We start from the raw sequence: 15,040 nt of genomic DNA on the forward strand, positions 1-15,040 counted from the left end.
CCCTTCCAATTTCCCCCAACTCCCTTCTCCTCTCTAACTCCCCTTGTCCTCCATGCTATTTATTATGCTCCACAAATAAGTGAAACCATATGATAATTGACTTTCTCTGCTTGACTTATTTCACTCAGCATAATCCACTGTTTATCTTCTGACATCTGCCTGCAGAATCATGGCTCCTGCTTCACACCTTGAAACCAACCACTGGAGATCTTCTGTTTGTAGAGATCCAGATATATCTTCTTATATCTTAGGCTGATTTTTGTGGTTATTCAGGGTCTGGTAGATATCCACCTCAATTCAGGGGACCAGTTGAAATAGGGTCCCCTACTCTTCCAACATCTTTTTGAAAACAAAGTATCTTAATAGCATTTTTTGGTGTGTATCTTCAGACTGTTTCATAAAATCTCACATGATAATTATTTTGAATTTTGTAAATTGTGCCTTGTGCTTGATCTGGGTCTAAGCCATAAACTCACTAAAGGTCTCTAATTCTTAAACTGCAGCCCTGAGCTCTGTCTTAAATTTGATATACTTATAAGTACTTGTTGTAAACTTCTTTAATTTAGTTATCTATTTAACAGATATTTATTAAGAGGATATTCATATCAAAACAATGTGCTAGATGCTTTTGAGATTACAAAAAGACAGGTATCCAGGTAAAACTTCTCCTAGTGGTTTATAGATTTGAGATCAGAAGATGATCCCACTATACTGGTAAATATCACCATATACAATTAAAGTCTTTCAACAAATAATACAGAATTGTATAGAGATAATTAGAAAATAAAAGTAAAAAACACATCTGAAAACAGGCCTTGTTATATTTTTTTCATGTTATCTGTGGGTGCAAAGAGTAAAGCTGGTATTTCTAAGTTCAGGTTTTATTTACCTAACTTTGTTAGTGCAATTCCCCTGCAATGCCTCATATTTCTCAGGAAGTTCAGCCAATAAAAGAAGTCTCCCCACGATGTCCTTTGTCTTTAATTGAGAACACAGAACATGCAAAGCAAAATCTATTGGCCAAAATGTATATAATAGGACAAGAGAAATATCAAATAGCAATGTTCCAAAAGTGAAGTAATTCAACTTAGAATTTAAGATATGGCTTTACAGAACACTAGACAGTCAGTTGCCTTTTTCCCTACTTTCTACCCTCTTTTCGTCTACTAGCTGTAAAATAATGATAATCTTTTAAATATTTTGTCCACGAATGGTTCAAAATATAATTGCTTATAGAAATGTGAAATGTCTAAGTTTTAAACAGTAATTGAGAAAAACAATACAACTTTTGTATAAATTAACAGTACTCTAATTTTCTTTTCATTGTGTCTAAGTAGAACTAAGGCTTGTTTGTACCAGAAGCTGGGATAAAACAAACTGCTTATGGGGTCTTCTGAATAGGAAGACAAAAATGTTCTTTTCTCCAATTTGATCAGACAGAGCTCCATGAAAGAAAGGGTTTATTTTGAAAGAGGGCAATGGGTTGACTTTTTAGGAAAAAGTCTTTTAGTCAAAGGAACTGTGTAGGGAGCAAAGCTATAGGATTTTAACAAAGAAATGGGAAAAGGGAGAGAGAGACAAGAGTGTAAGCTATGGGGAGATAAAAAGAGCATAAGGCAAAGCTTAAAACCCTCAATGGGAAAAAGTAGGAAAGGATTCCTTGCATGAGATTTGTGGGGTAGGGGGAAGAAGAGGAACAGGGATGGACAATTTGGATACAACTGAGTGTCCATGATTTGCCTCGTTTTCAATTAAACATAAACTTTTACTTGCAGTGATTATTTTGATTTTATAATTATATACTTCAAAATAATATCTTTTGAATGCTGAGAGATTGATATATAAATTTAATTGCTGACATTTATGTGACTTTGGTATTTACGCGACTATATATATACACTTATATATACTAAATTTCACAGGTAAGAATTTTCCTCAGTTATATATGACCTCACATTGGTTACAAGTATTTTTTTATTTTTATTTTTATTTTTTTGCTTATCCATGTTAACACCACTGAAACAATAGCACGACTACATTTTCCAGGTAGATTTAACACTGGCAAAAATTATGTCACTTACAGATTCATAGGTAATTTGAAAAAAGGAAAAAAAAAACAACTTTGATTTTGAGAAATCAAAATAGTTGGTTATTGTCAACTTGGTCTTTTATAACTAGCTGGAAAAAAGAACAGTTATTTTTCAATCACCAAAATGGGAGAAATGAAAAGAGAAATAACATCTCCTTACAGTGATACAGTAATGTCCCTTTTTCATTCCCTTTTGTCTTCTTCCCACCCCATCAGCTTACTACTTAGAGTAATTCATGTATGAGCAAAGATACAATCCAAACTGAGGTGGTTTACAGGACAGTTTTTAGAGAAAATATGTTGGAATATAGTGATTGACTTAACACTTCAGCTCTCTACTTTCATATATTTCAAAGTTTGATGCAGTTACTCTGGATCTTTCTTTTTTTTTTTTTTTTACTCTGGATCTTTCTTTAAGGCAAATGTCATGTGACAGACAAAACCAAGTGCTTCCCTCTCTCACTGTCTTTTTTTTTTTTTTTTTAGCCAGAATTTTTTGGACTTCTTAGTTCTAGCAGGGGATACAAAGATGAATGACTTCATACTATCAAATAGTTCTTAAGGACCTAACATAATTTTTACACTTCTTGTATTTTATAGAGATGTTTCAACTATAGTTCATTCACATAAATAGGTGCTTTTCATGCTTAATGTTTTTTATATCATTGAAACATATGATAAACTGACATTGATGATGATGACAGAGGTCACTGGGTACAGAGAATATTAGCATTCTCAATTCTTATCTAGAAAGGAATGTAGGAAACATGTAGCCTGGCCTACTCATTTGAGAGATAATACATGGCAATAAAGGATTGTAATGAAAAAATATATATATATCAAGTAGCATTTGTTCTCCTTACTATGCTAGTTTTCTACAAGTAAGATTTACCCCAAATACTCCAAATCTCTGAGAATCTATTCCTCTGGATAAGAACAGCGTGTCCGGATTAGTGGGTTGAGAATAATGCAATGGGACCAAGGGCACCATCTCTTATGTGTTCAGAGCTAGGTTGCTTTCACTGCCCAAAACAGTGGCAAATAATGTTAGCCTCATAGATTTAGCACTGGACAGAAATAATACATTTTATTTATTTATTTATTTTACATTTTTAAGACATAAGTTTTGATATCTTGAGTGGAAAACCCCATGATTGATCAAGGTTGCTCATAACTGTTCTTGCACCTTTGGGATTCACTACAAGAAATGCCATTATTTGTTGTCCAACTAAGCCAGTATCAGTTCTATCAGTAATGAAGGTAGCATATTTTTCTCAATTGTCTATTTCTCTCCAAATCATTTAGACCTTGGATTACCCTTAAATTTCAACAAGTTTTATTTTATTATTGTTTGTGTTTGTGTGTGCGTATGTGTTTGGAAGACTAAACACATAGTGTACAAAAAAGAGTATAATGACCATGTAAGTGGACTTAAATGAATAAAAAGATATGCTTATGTTAACAGTGATGCATAATTAGGCTTGCAAGAAAATATGAAGCTCAGTTAAATTTAAATTTCAGAAAAACAATAACAACTATATAGTATAAGTGTGTTCCACCCATCCGTTATCTGAAATTTAAATTAATTTGGTACCCTTTATTTTTATTTGCGAAATCTGACAACCATACCCATAACGATTTATTCTTTTAATAGAAAACAAAGCAGTGAAAAAATAATAACTAGTAAATAATACGTGTTATGAATTCACTTCCTTGATATTTGCTATGAAATTTCTGAAAGACAACCTTGTTTGAAATGGAACATACAGAAGAAAGAATGTTAGCTGGTAGCTGTAGATTCATAATTGAGGGATTTGCTTTACAGCAAAATGAGTAGGCAAGGAATCCTTGGAAAGATGTATGAAAATCTCTTCACTCAGACCTATATCTCTCACCTTTTATAGTTTACTGAGAAGCAGTTCTTAGTGAGTGTGATGACACCATCAAATTATTAAAGAAAACTTTCCCAGGACTATCATTTTTCAGTTTTTCATGTCAGAAACACAATCATCAATGATAAAAAAGATAAATAAAAAATGAAAACTAGGCAAACTAATTTGTCCTTAAGAGATCTGATTTGGTGATAAAAACAAATAATAAACAAATATCCTAAACATCATGCCCTAAATGGATAAATATAAAGTAAAATTAAATATCATGTGACCCACATTTCTCAAAAAGAAATTGCAAATATGAAGTTTCCCATTTTTATGAACTTGCAAATTTGGATGTTTAATAATGTAGAAGAGATAAATCAAATACTTTATACTATTAAATGTGTACATTAATTCAATATTATATAAATGCATTAATTTAGAGATAACTTTCCCCAGTCACATTTAATGAGAATAATTTCATTCAAACTTATATATACTTCTTTATTATCAATGCTATCATTATCAGAGTAAATTTCTAAATCATCTAGCAGAGTTTCTCAGAGATTGTCTTTGTTTTTATGTATTGAGATGGAGTACATATTTTTATACACAATATGTCTATATGCACAGATTTTCTTATAATAAACAAAAAATAGCCCTAGTAGTCAAAATTTATATTTGATTAATTATTATTGGATTTTATTATTTTTTTAGTATTTCACTTACCTAGGGGTACAAAGTAACTAACTCATCCATCCCAATTCACTTCCTTTTGTAAATTCCAGTAGACTACTTCTTTCCCAGGTGTAATAGGACACAGTATTCTCAACAGCATAATATATTGATCCACAGGGGTGTCGTGGCAGGGGTCCCCAGTCTGACATATGAGGCAACAGGTCCTACCTACAGTTGATCATTCAAATGTATTAAAGCCTGGGATAGTATTTTCCCAGTCTATCCAGCCAAAGTGGTTTTACTTGTTAGTTATCTTATCTGTTGCTTTTATATTTTATTTGTCTTTTCTATCAATCTCCTGCTTGCAGGTTATGAGGGCAATAGAACCTTTTTCAATGTCATGTTCTTTTGCCCAGTCTTAGATATCATGACCTTTCAAATGTGACCCCCAACCACTTTTCATTTGATGAGGGTTTTTGTACAAGGTATTCACCCTCTACATTTCTTAATTTGTTTCCCAGTTGTGTGTTGACATGGGAAAGCTTGGGTGAGGCCAGATTTAGTGTACACAGAAACCAAAGCATATTTAGAACCGTCTCTTAGAGAGATTGGGCCAGTATAATCAATTTGCCAATTCCTTACCAGTTGGGAACTCCAGCAGGTGATTCCAAACTTTTTTGGCAGGTGCCTTGGGCATTGTTAAGAACATCAGTCATACTATTTCTGCATCAGTCAAGTCACTGTAATTCAAAGGCTATACAGCACACTTGGCAGTATGGCATCCCACTTGGGCACTGTGGTGGCCATTCTTTCACTGCACTCAATTGGCTGAATCTGTTTAATGGATCAGTTGCTAAGGCTTGTACATGTTTTAGGGCATCAACTTCCTATTTGCCTTGGGGTGTCAGTGTATTAGGAGCTGGGATATGGAAAACAAAACTGCTTCAGGCTTTTGCAAATAAACCCAAATGTTTTTCCATATATCTAGACATCATAATGATTGAATCATGATCATCCAGCCCTCCACTTCCCATTGTCCAATACATAAGGTTAGTCCCTTTAGAATAGCTCAACTGTCAATACAAAGGGTTAATGGCCAGGGCTCATGGGTGATCACCAGCCAAACAGCTCTGCATTCAGCCCAGTGATTACAGTGATTCATTCCTGTTTTTATCCAGATGGTGTCAGTGTTAGACTGAATAGTGGCTGTAGCTCATGTGGATGGACTGCTTCCACTGGACCCATATATACAGTCTAGGAATTTACTCTATTCTCACTCTACAGGCCACAGGAGCCACCACAAGAATAGGGGCAGGGAAAGTTGGAGGATCTTCATACACTACTGAACCTAATAACACCCGCAGTTCAAGAGACAGTGGGCTGGTGGACAAGGTGCTCCTCTGTTGCAAATACGCATGCCATTTAGGCAATGTAGGAGCTTGAGTCATAACAGAGGTAGATTGATAGAACGTATTCTCAACCCACTCCTCGGCAGGCAGGGAATTTCTTACTATAATACACTGTTCTTTTGTGAGAGGCTGTACCGAAGGAGTGCTGTAGTACACCACTAGGAGCTATTATTCTATGGTGGGCATATCATGTTTCTGCCCTTTTCCAGAAATGGGACAAATATTCCTGGGGTGCTCTCTCCTTCTATCTCTGCAGAGTAAGTATGCCCAACCCATACTTTTTGGAGTCACAGATACATTTAACTCAAACAATACTTCTGCTGTGGAAATTCCCAGAGCATTGATCTGCTTTCACTACTATTCTGCCTTCTCATAGGACTCTTGTTCCTCTGATCCCCAGTCCCACATGTACCTTTCTGACACTAGGCAGTATAAAGGGATGACAGCATTATGCCAACTAAGGAATAAAAGTCCTTCAAAACCCTTAAATCCTCACAAAAGCTTGCACCTCTTTTACAGTCTCAGGAGTTGGATAGTCTTACATCTTTTCAATTATCGTTTTGGGACAATGTATATGTTACCTGGCCATATGACTCCCCAAAACTTTATAGCAGTGCCTGGACCTTGAATGTTCTGTGATTTCACTGTTCATCTCTCTTGTACATGTTCTAGCAAAGTTTGCAGCATCCTATTGCAGAACAAGTCTATGATAACATGATTTCATCAAAGTAATGGCTCCGTTTGACTCAAGTTGGGAAGAAAAACATGGGCAGATCTTGGGTTACTAACCCATGACATATTGTGGGTCTTGGGGAAGCTATTGAAAGATCTGCTGTTGCCCTTTCGACATGAAGGGAAAATGATCTTGTGACTCAGCAGGCAGGGGTATACTGAAAAAGGTGTTTGGTAAGTCCAGTACCACCTGGTGTACTCCTGGGGCCATGGCCAAAGTATGTAAGATGGTGGGAATGTTGGGCAGAGCCACTTAAATGAGGGGTACTACCTTGTTCAATTCGTGGTAGTCTTTGGTCATCCACCATGAATCATGTGGCTTTTTTACTGACCACACCAGACCATGGAAAACACGGTAGGTGAGGCATGAAATATCCACTTGGTACAGTTTTTGGATTAGTTTCTACTATTTCTTTATGTTCTCCAGTCAGTTCATATTGGTTGAAAATTACCACTCTTCAAAGGAGTGGTAGACTTACTGGTTCCCAGTTGGTGTTTCCCCTCAGCACTGGTTTTGATTATTCTAACCCAGAGGCAGAATTCACCAATAAAGGTTTACAGAGTTTGACCTAGTAGGGTATCACCATTCAAATGTTATCTGGTATTTAAAAGAGAAAAACCTCATATACTCATGGAGAACTCCCAGTTAGCAAAATCTGACAGTCATTTGCCCTTTGTAACCATTGATGGCATTGAAGGGGCCAGGAAAATTCTGAGGTTATCATGTATTGCAGTACTTTTGGCTCCAGTACCAACCAGAACTGTCATCTTTTGTTTATTTCTGTGGGACTAGTGAATACGGGGCCTCTGGCTGCTTCCAGTGACCTTCCCCTGGAGGTAATTTTGGCTTGCATGCTGTAACCAGGGTATGGGAGACACCCACCCTGCACAGGACTGTATCCTGAGGCCTCTGCTAGAGCAGGCAGGGCAGGTTTGAAATGCTCAGGTTTTAAGGCTTTCCACAGACCAACAAATGCGATGTTGGTTTGCCAGTCCATCTCTTCAGGTGGGGTGTGGGCAGCAATGAAATCGAAACATATTTACTTCCCAGTTACTTTTTTTTTTTTTAATGATTTTATTTATTCATTTGTCAGAGAGAGAGGGAGAGTACAAGTAGGGGGAGCAGCAGGCAGAAGGAGAAGAAGGCTTCTGCGTGAGCAAGAAGCCCGATGTGGGACTCGATCCTAGGACCCTGGGATCATGACCTGAGCTAGAGGAAGATGCTTAACAGACTGAGCCATGCAGGCATCCCAAATCCCAGTTACTTTGACCAGATCTTTTATAGCCCTTGATTTTCCTTGAGTTAATAATTATTTCCTATTTTATTAGTAGGCTGAATGTCCCATGTACCTATTACTTTTTCAACATTTTTTTCAATCTTTCTTCAGAAATCTGTAATGTCTCATTATAACTTTGAGAAACATAAAGACAAAGATAATCTATCAGGTATTTATTTATTTATTTATTTAGGCCATGCCCCCACAGTTGTTATCCTAGGACTGTTTTACAACTGTTTTATAACAGACTATGTGTTTTCTGATCCTGTCATTCTTTTTTTTTTTTTTTTGGTTTACTGTTTGATTTTGCTGAAACATAATCTTAAATAGCCACATGAGAAAGTTTTCTAGGACTGAACAGAAACATGTAAAAACTTAACCAAACTATTGATTTGTAGGATGCAAACTGAAGTACCATCATTTCACATCATTTCAAATTGACACAGAGTTAAATATGACAACACCAAGCCCCAGATGCATATACAACTGATAGGAGGATGAAAAGGTCTTACTTTTGAAAGAGATTTGGCATGATGTAGAAAATTTAGATTGTTGTCATTATACAAAAGGAGACACATACAAGAAAGAAGTGCTCAGCATGTCCAAGGAGAAAGGAATAGGTAAATAACCTCTGGTACATTCTTAGGTTGGAACCTATAAAACAGTTAAAACAAGAATGCAAGATTTACATGTATCAATATTGAAAAATCTAAAAATAGAAGTTTGAAAAAGCAAGTTGCTGGGGCACCTGGATGGCTCCGTCAGTTAAGCCTCCAACTCCTGGTGTCATCTCTGGTTGTGAACTCAGGATTGTGGAATGGAGCACCATGTTGGGCTCCCTGCAGCTGGGGCATCTGCTAGTTCCTCTCCCTCTGCTCCTTGCCCTGGGTATTAAGGAGGGCATGGATTACATGGAGGACTGGGTATTATATGCAAACAATGAATCATGGAACAGTACATCGAGAACTAATGATGTGCTGTATGGTTACTAACATAATATATTTAAAAAAAAAAAAGACAAGTTGGAGAGGATCCATAACAAATATCTTTCATATAAACATGTGGAGTAATATTATTTTTAGATATGCATTATATGATGGATTTTATATATAAATCCAAACACATTTGGTTGTGATAAGTTCAGGCTGTTCTTATCTTTGAGGAAAAAGGGATAGGAACTACATTGCGAAGTGTTGTATAGAGGAGTTAAACTAAATGCATAATTTTATTTAAAAGAGTAAATTCAGGTATGGCAAGTTTAAGAGGTAACAAATCTGTGATATCTGAGTAATGGGTATACGAGATGTTTAGTACATATATCCATATTTGCTTCAAAAATATATTAAGAGAGAGATTGTATGGAAGGCATGATTTGAATATCTGTCCCTTAAAGTATGTAATCATTTTTTCTTTATCCTTGATTGATAATGTATCCCTGTATTAAATTCTCAATAGAAAATAATTTTCCCACAGAATTGTTAAGTCTCACTCCACTGTCTTCCAGTACTGATGCTGAGAATTCCTTAATGGTTTATCAAAATTTGCTGCAAATTTATTGGAACCTGGTCTTTTGTGTTGAGAAGGCATAAATATTTTGGTAATTAATTTTTTTTTAAACAATTCTTTTTTTTTTAAGATTTTATTTATTTATTTGACAGACAGAGATCACAAGTAGGCAGAGAAGCAGGCAGAGAGAGAGAGAGGAGGAAGCAGGCTCCCTGCTGAGCAGAAAGTCCGATGCGGGGCTTGATCCCAGGACCCTGGGATCATGACCTGAGCCGAAGGCAGAGGCTTTAACCCACTGAGCCACCCAGGCGCCCCTTGTTTTTAAAGATCTTATTTAATTATTTGTCAGAGGGAGAGAGAGAGAGAGAGAGAGAGCACAAGCATGCACAGTGGTCAGCAGAGGGATAAATAGGCTCCCTGCTGAGCAAGGAGCCTGATGAGGGACTTGCTCCAAGGGTTCTGGGATCATGACCTGAGCCAAAAGCAGATGCTTAAGTGACTGAGTCACCAAGGCATCCTGGCAATTTTTTTTTTTTTTTAAAGATTATTTAAGAGAGACAGCATGGTCGGGGGGGGGAGGGAGAGGTGGAGGGAGATGGAAAAGAAAAGAGAAACTTCCAGCAGTTTACCTGCTGAAAGAGGTGCTTGACATGGGGCTTGATCTCAGAATGCTGAGATTATGATGTGAGCCGACACCAAGAGTTGGATGCTTAACCAACTGAGCTACACAGACACCCCTATTTTGGCAAATAATTTAATGGATATATTTATAATCTTAATGGTAATTATAGTCCTAATTGGTAATAGAGAATTTTCCAGAAAATTAACAGATTTTTAAAAAATGTTTAAAAAATTTAATTATAAATTTGTTTGCGGTACTGCGGTGGCTTTTCAATCTCTGTTCTGTTTGGATTTATATTTCTTTCTTTCTTTCTTTCTTTCTTAAGAGAGACAGAGGAGGGTTGAGGCACAGAGGGAGAGGATGAGAGAGAATCTTAAGCAGAGACTCCAGGCCCAGTGTGGAGCATGATGCAGGATTTGATCTCACTACCCTAAGATCATGACCTGAGCTAAAATCAGGAGTTGGAGGCCTAATGGACTAAGTCACCCAAGCCCCGCATATACCCCTTTTCATTTTATTTCCCTTTTTTAAATTTATCTGTTTTAGAGGGAGCGTGTGACTAGGGGGAGAGGCCGAGAGAGAGGGAGAGAGAAAATCTCAAGCAGACTTCCTGCTGAGCCCAACGTGGGCCTTGATTCCATAACCCATGAAATCATGACCTGGGCCAAAAACAAGAGTGGGATGCTCAACTGACTGAGCCTCCCAGGTTCCCCCTCACCCCTTCTCATTTTAACATTATTATTCTGTATCTTTTAATCTCCTTTTCTTTAATCAGTAATCAGCAATCTTATTCCTCGGTTTCTTTGCTTCTCTTTCCCTCCCTATCACTTTGATTTCTTCTTTCTGTATTTTTCTTCCTCTTGTCACTTTGCTTATTGGAAGCAGTGGATTATATCTCTATTCACTCTCTCTCTCTCTGTAAAAATATATGCATATATATGAACATATGTAAAATATATATGTAAATATATATAAAAGTGTGTGCATGTATATTCTACATTAGCTGAAAAATTAGCTTTAATTCTTATACATTTATCACTATATACTCTGTTACATATATTTAGCATTCATAATTAACCGTATATTTTTATTTCAAAAATGTAAAGTTATTAAGCATTTTTACTCCTCCAGAAATCATGTTTTAAATACAAGCTAAAACAGTTTTTTATGGGTTTTTGTGTTGTTTAAATTTTAGTTTTAATATTTTCTGGACATGAAACATTAGTTGTTTTTTTTTTTCAGTTTTTAGTTAATTGCATTTGTCAAATATTCTGTCCACTGATGTTCATGATTTTTGTTGGTATCTCTCCACTTCCCTCTGCGTTCACATTTATTGAAGAATTAGCTTTAATAGTTCAGTCTGTAACTTGTGAATTCTCTTAGTATTTGTTTATCTGAAAATGTCTTTATTTTGCTGTCACTCTTGGATGATTGTTTCACTTGATATCAAATTCTAGATTTCCAGAGATTTTGTCAACATTTTGAAGGTATGCTCTAGTGGCCTCTGAAAATATATTGTTGCTTAAAAATTAAGCTAGGTACAGACCAGTTAAGAGTTTATTTAAGTCACTGATGTTCTGAAATTTGTCTATGATACATTTGGGTGTTAATATTTTTCATGTTCAGTGCTCAGTCTTCAATATCAGCATGAGGATTCATGGACATTTCTTGGGTACTATATTTAAGATCCTTTATAAAATTTTCTCCATGTGTTGCTTTTATACACACATGAAGGGGCATTGATCTTTCATTGATGTCTAATCCTTTCCCATATTTTTATATTTTTTCACCCTAGTATATTCTTAGTGAATTGGCACTGCATAAAATTTCACCATTTTTCTCATTTAAAAAAAATCTGTATAGTTTTTACTCTATTTCAATGTTTTATTCTCATGATTGTACATCGTATCTCCAAAATTTCTTTTTTGTCTTGCCCATATTCTCTTGAAACATTTATGCCTGTTTTGATTTCATAATTACCTACTCTTTGCCTGCAACCTTAGTAATCTATAAGGGTATAACCATGCACCAACAATAGAGTAACTAAACAAGACCATAATCCACTTGTTCTTTAATAAGGAATTAAGTCTTCTAACTTCTTATGGAATGAAAATGAAGACCTTTTTCAGAAACAAAAGTGTCATTATAGTTTATGAGTGTGAGTTGTATACAGAAATAAAGGCCCATGAAGATTTTCTGACCTTTATCACTAGTGTTTGTCCAGTAGGATTTAGCCTCCTTCTTGATCCTCATCTCTCTAAGGAAAAACATCCATTTTAAAGCTGTTGCTTGATGCTGAAATAGAGGTTTAGAAGAGACACAATGATAAAATTGTGAACCGGAAAGAGAATGAGAAAAAGAACACTAACAAGGGGAGAAAAAATTATCTGTGGAGATTATGCACATGACGAGAAATCTAGGGAAAAGAGAGAGAGACCAAAAAATTCCTAGGCTATCCTATGAAGGAATTTTAGGAGTTTGGTTTATGTAATGCTTTAAAGAGAATTGGGGACAAAAAGAACGGATATGTAAAAATGTTTGTTGAAATCAAATTCTATGTAACCATTTAAAATGCAGATAAATAATGACTTACTGTTCACTTATTTTTGGCTGTGAACTAACTGTTAAATGTGCCTTACACTTAGTGGGCCACAGGAGCCCAGTATGTTATTAGGGTTATATTATTAAACATTCCTTATCACTATGGTAACTTACAGTATTATGGTTTAATAATTTATTGCTAAACATTATGCTCGTTCTTGCATAATGGAATGCAATGGAAGGTATGAAATATTAAAACTACTGATGATGTTGATTTTAATTTGAGGTTATCTGAACAGCATCTCTTCCCCCCATATACATTTTCTGATTTTTAATTTTAATTTACTTATAAAATTTTTGAGAATTAAGTGTAAACTGTGAGGAAAAGTTAGTTTTGGCCAACTTCCTTTATCATTGCAGCATCTGTCTTGATAGTGGATAGATGGGCAAGTGGAGAAATTCCACTTACCTTAGTGGAGTGTGTGTTCAAATTGTTATGAAGATAGTGAATGAAAGTAAAGCAATGCAATAATAGGGGAAAATGCCAGGGAGGAGGACGGTTGCAAAGATCTACAGAAGTATGGTGGTCTGCTTTGGCTTCTCTGAAGAACAGACATTCAAACAGATCACAATGATAAAAAGGAGCCAGTACTGAGACTATGAGGAGAAACATGTTCCAGGAAAAAGAGACCCTGTATTCAAAGAAAATGAAGAAGTTGTTAGAGTTGAAGAACTGAAAAGAGTCTAATGTAACGGATGGTAGCAGCAACAGGGTGGAGAAGCATGTGATGAATGTGAAGGGAGAAACTACATGACTTTGTTCCGCCTTTTACCCTTAATTTAACAACATTGTAATTATCTTATTTTAAGGGTACTAGTCATTGGAGGGTTTTACACAGAAGCTATCAGGCAAAAATCAGTCAATGAAGTCTTTTAAAAAATTCCATTAGAGTTAACATACAGTCTTCTTTTGGTTTCAGGTGTACAATCTAGCAATTCTATACATGATTCAATGCTCATCAGGGTAGGTGTGTTCTTCATCCCAATAATCTATTTCACCCATCCCTCCACCTACCTCTATGCTGGCAACCATCAGCTTGTTCTCTGAAGGGCCTGTTTTTTGGTGTATCACTCTCTCTCTCTCTCTTTTTTTTTTTCCCTTTGTTCATTTCTTTTGTTTCTTAAGTTCCACATATGAGTGAAATCATATGGTATGAATCTTTCTCTGACTGCCTTATTTCACTTAGCATTAGACCCTCTAGATCCATCCATGATAAAGTCTTTTAGTGTGGTAAAAACACTAAATGATCTGGAATTTGAGATTTCTGGAGGCAAATTTTGGCTTTAGTTGAAAGATTAAGTCATTCAAATGTGATAATACTCATTTTCTTCATTTTTAGAGGAAAGGATTGGATGCTACTTAATTTTTTTGTGACTGGAGAGGATGTTCAAGTTGGTCAGTAATTTGCTCATCGGAGGTAATGACCCACTTTTGAAAAAGCAGAGTACTTCATGAAAGAGCCACTTATTCTCTTTTGAGGAGTCATTTCTTCTGGCGGCTCTTTCTTGGGCTGTCACTCCCGACAGTGTTCATTATTTATATTAACTTTTTAACCAACCGCTGCCTAAAGCAATAAACTACTCACACAGTTAAAGCTCTCTATAAATAGTGCAAAAGTAAATATTTGTTAGTCAAGAACAAAAGGGGAATCAAGTAAAGACTACATGGGGTGGATAGAGTATCCTTAAAGTTTCTTTGGATTCTGAGTTTATTTGTTGTAGAAGCATTTCCTCCAACTGTTATCACTGGAATATCCATTTATGGCACCAACATTTGGATATTGCACCTTGGATTTAGCATCTTAAAAATGCTAATTGAGGTTCTAAATTAGCACAGGTGCTGTGGAAAGCAAGTGCCTGGTTATTTTCCAGCCATGCTGGAATCTAATGAAAGCTGTAAACCCACACTGAGAAATATGCAAATGTATTTTTATAAAGTTTCAGGGATTCATGAACTCTTTGAAGCCTTTTCATGGGCCCTCCACATGCAAGCCCTGTGGGGTGAATAAGAACCAAGAATAGGTACCTTCAAGTATAATCTAAGGCTGGGTTCTGCTCTAAATTTAATAGTTCTAATTAAAGTAAAGGTATATTCTGTTAATTTTGCTTTCATACTGTAACCGTAACAGTATTAAAAGTGCTGCTCAAAACTAAGTGGGAACGCAGAGAATTCAAATATAGGATTTTCTGACAACCAGAAGTGTTAGCATAACTCATTTTAAACATGGGTTAAATTTTCTTTCCCACCATAC

This window comes from Enhydra lutris, unplaced genomic scaffold (assembly GCF_002288905.1).
Source record: "Enhydra lutris kenyoni isolate GAN:26980312 unplaced genomic scaffold, ASM228890v2 scaffoldscaffold22, whole genome shotgun sequence".
Lineage (NCBI taxonomy): Eukaryota > Metazoa > Chordata > Mammalia > Carnivora > Mustelidae > Enhydra > Enhydra lutris.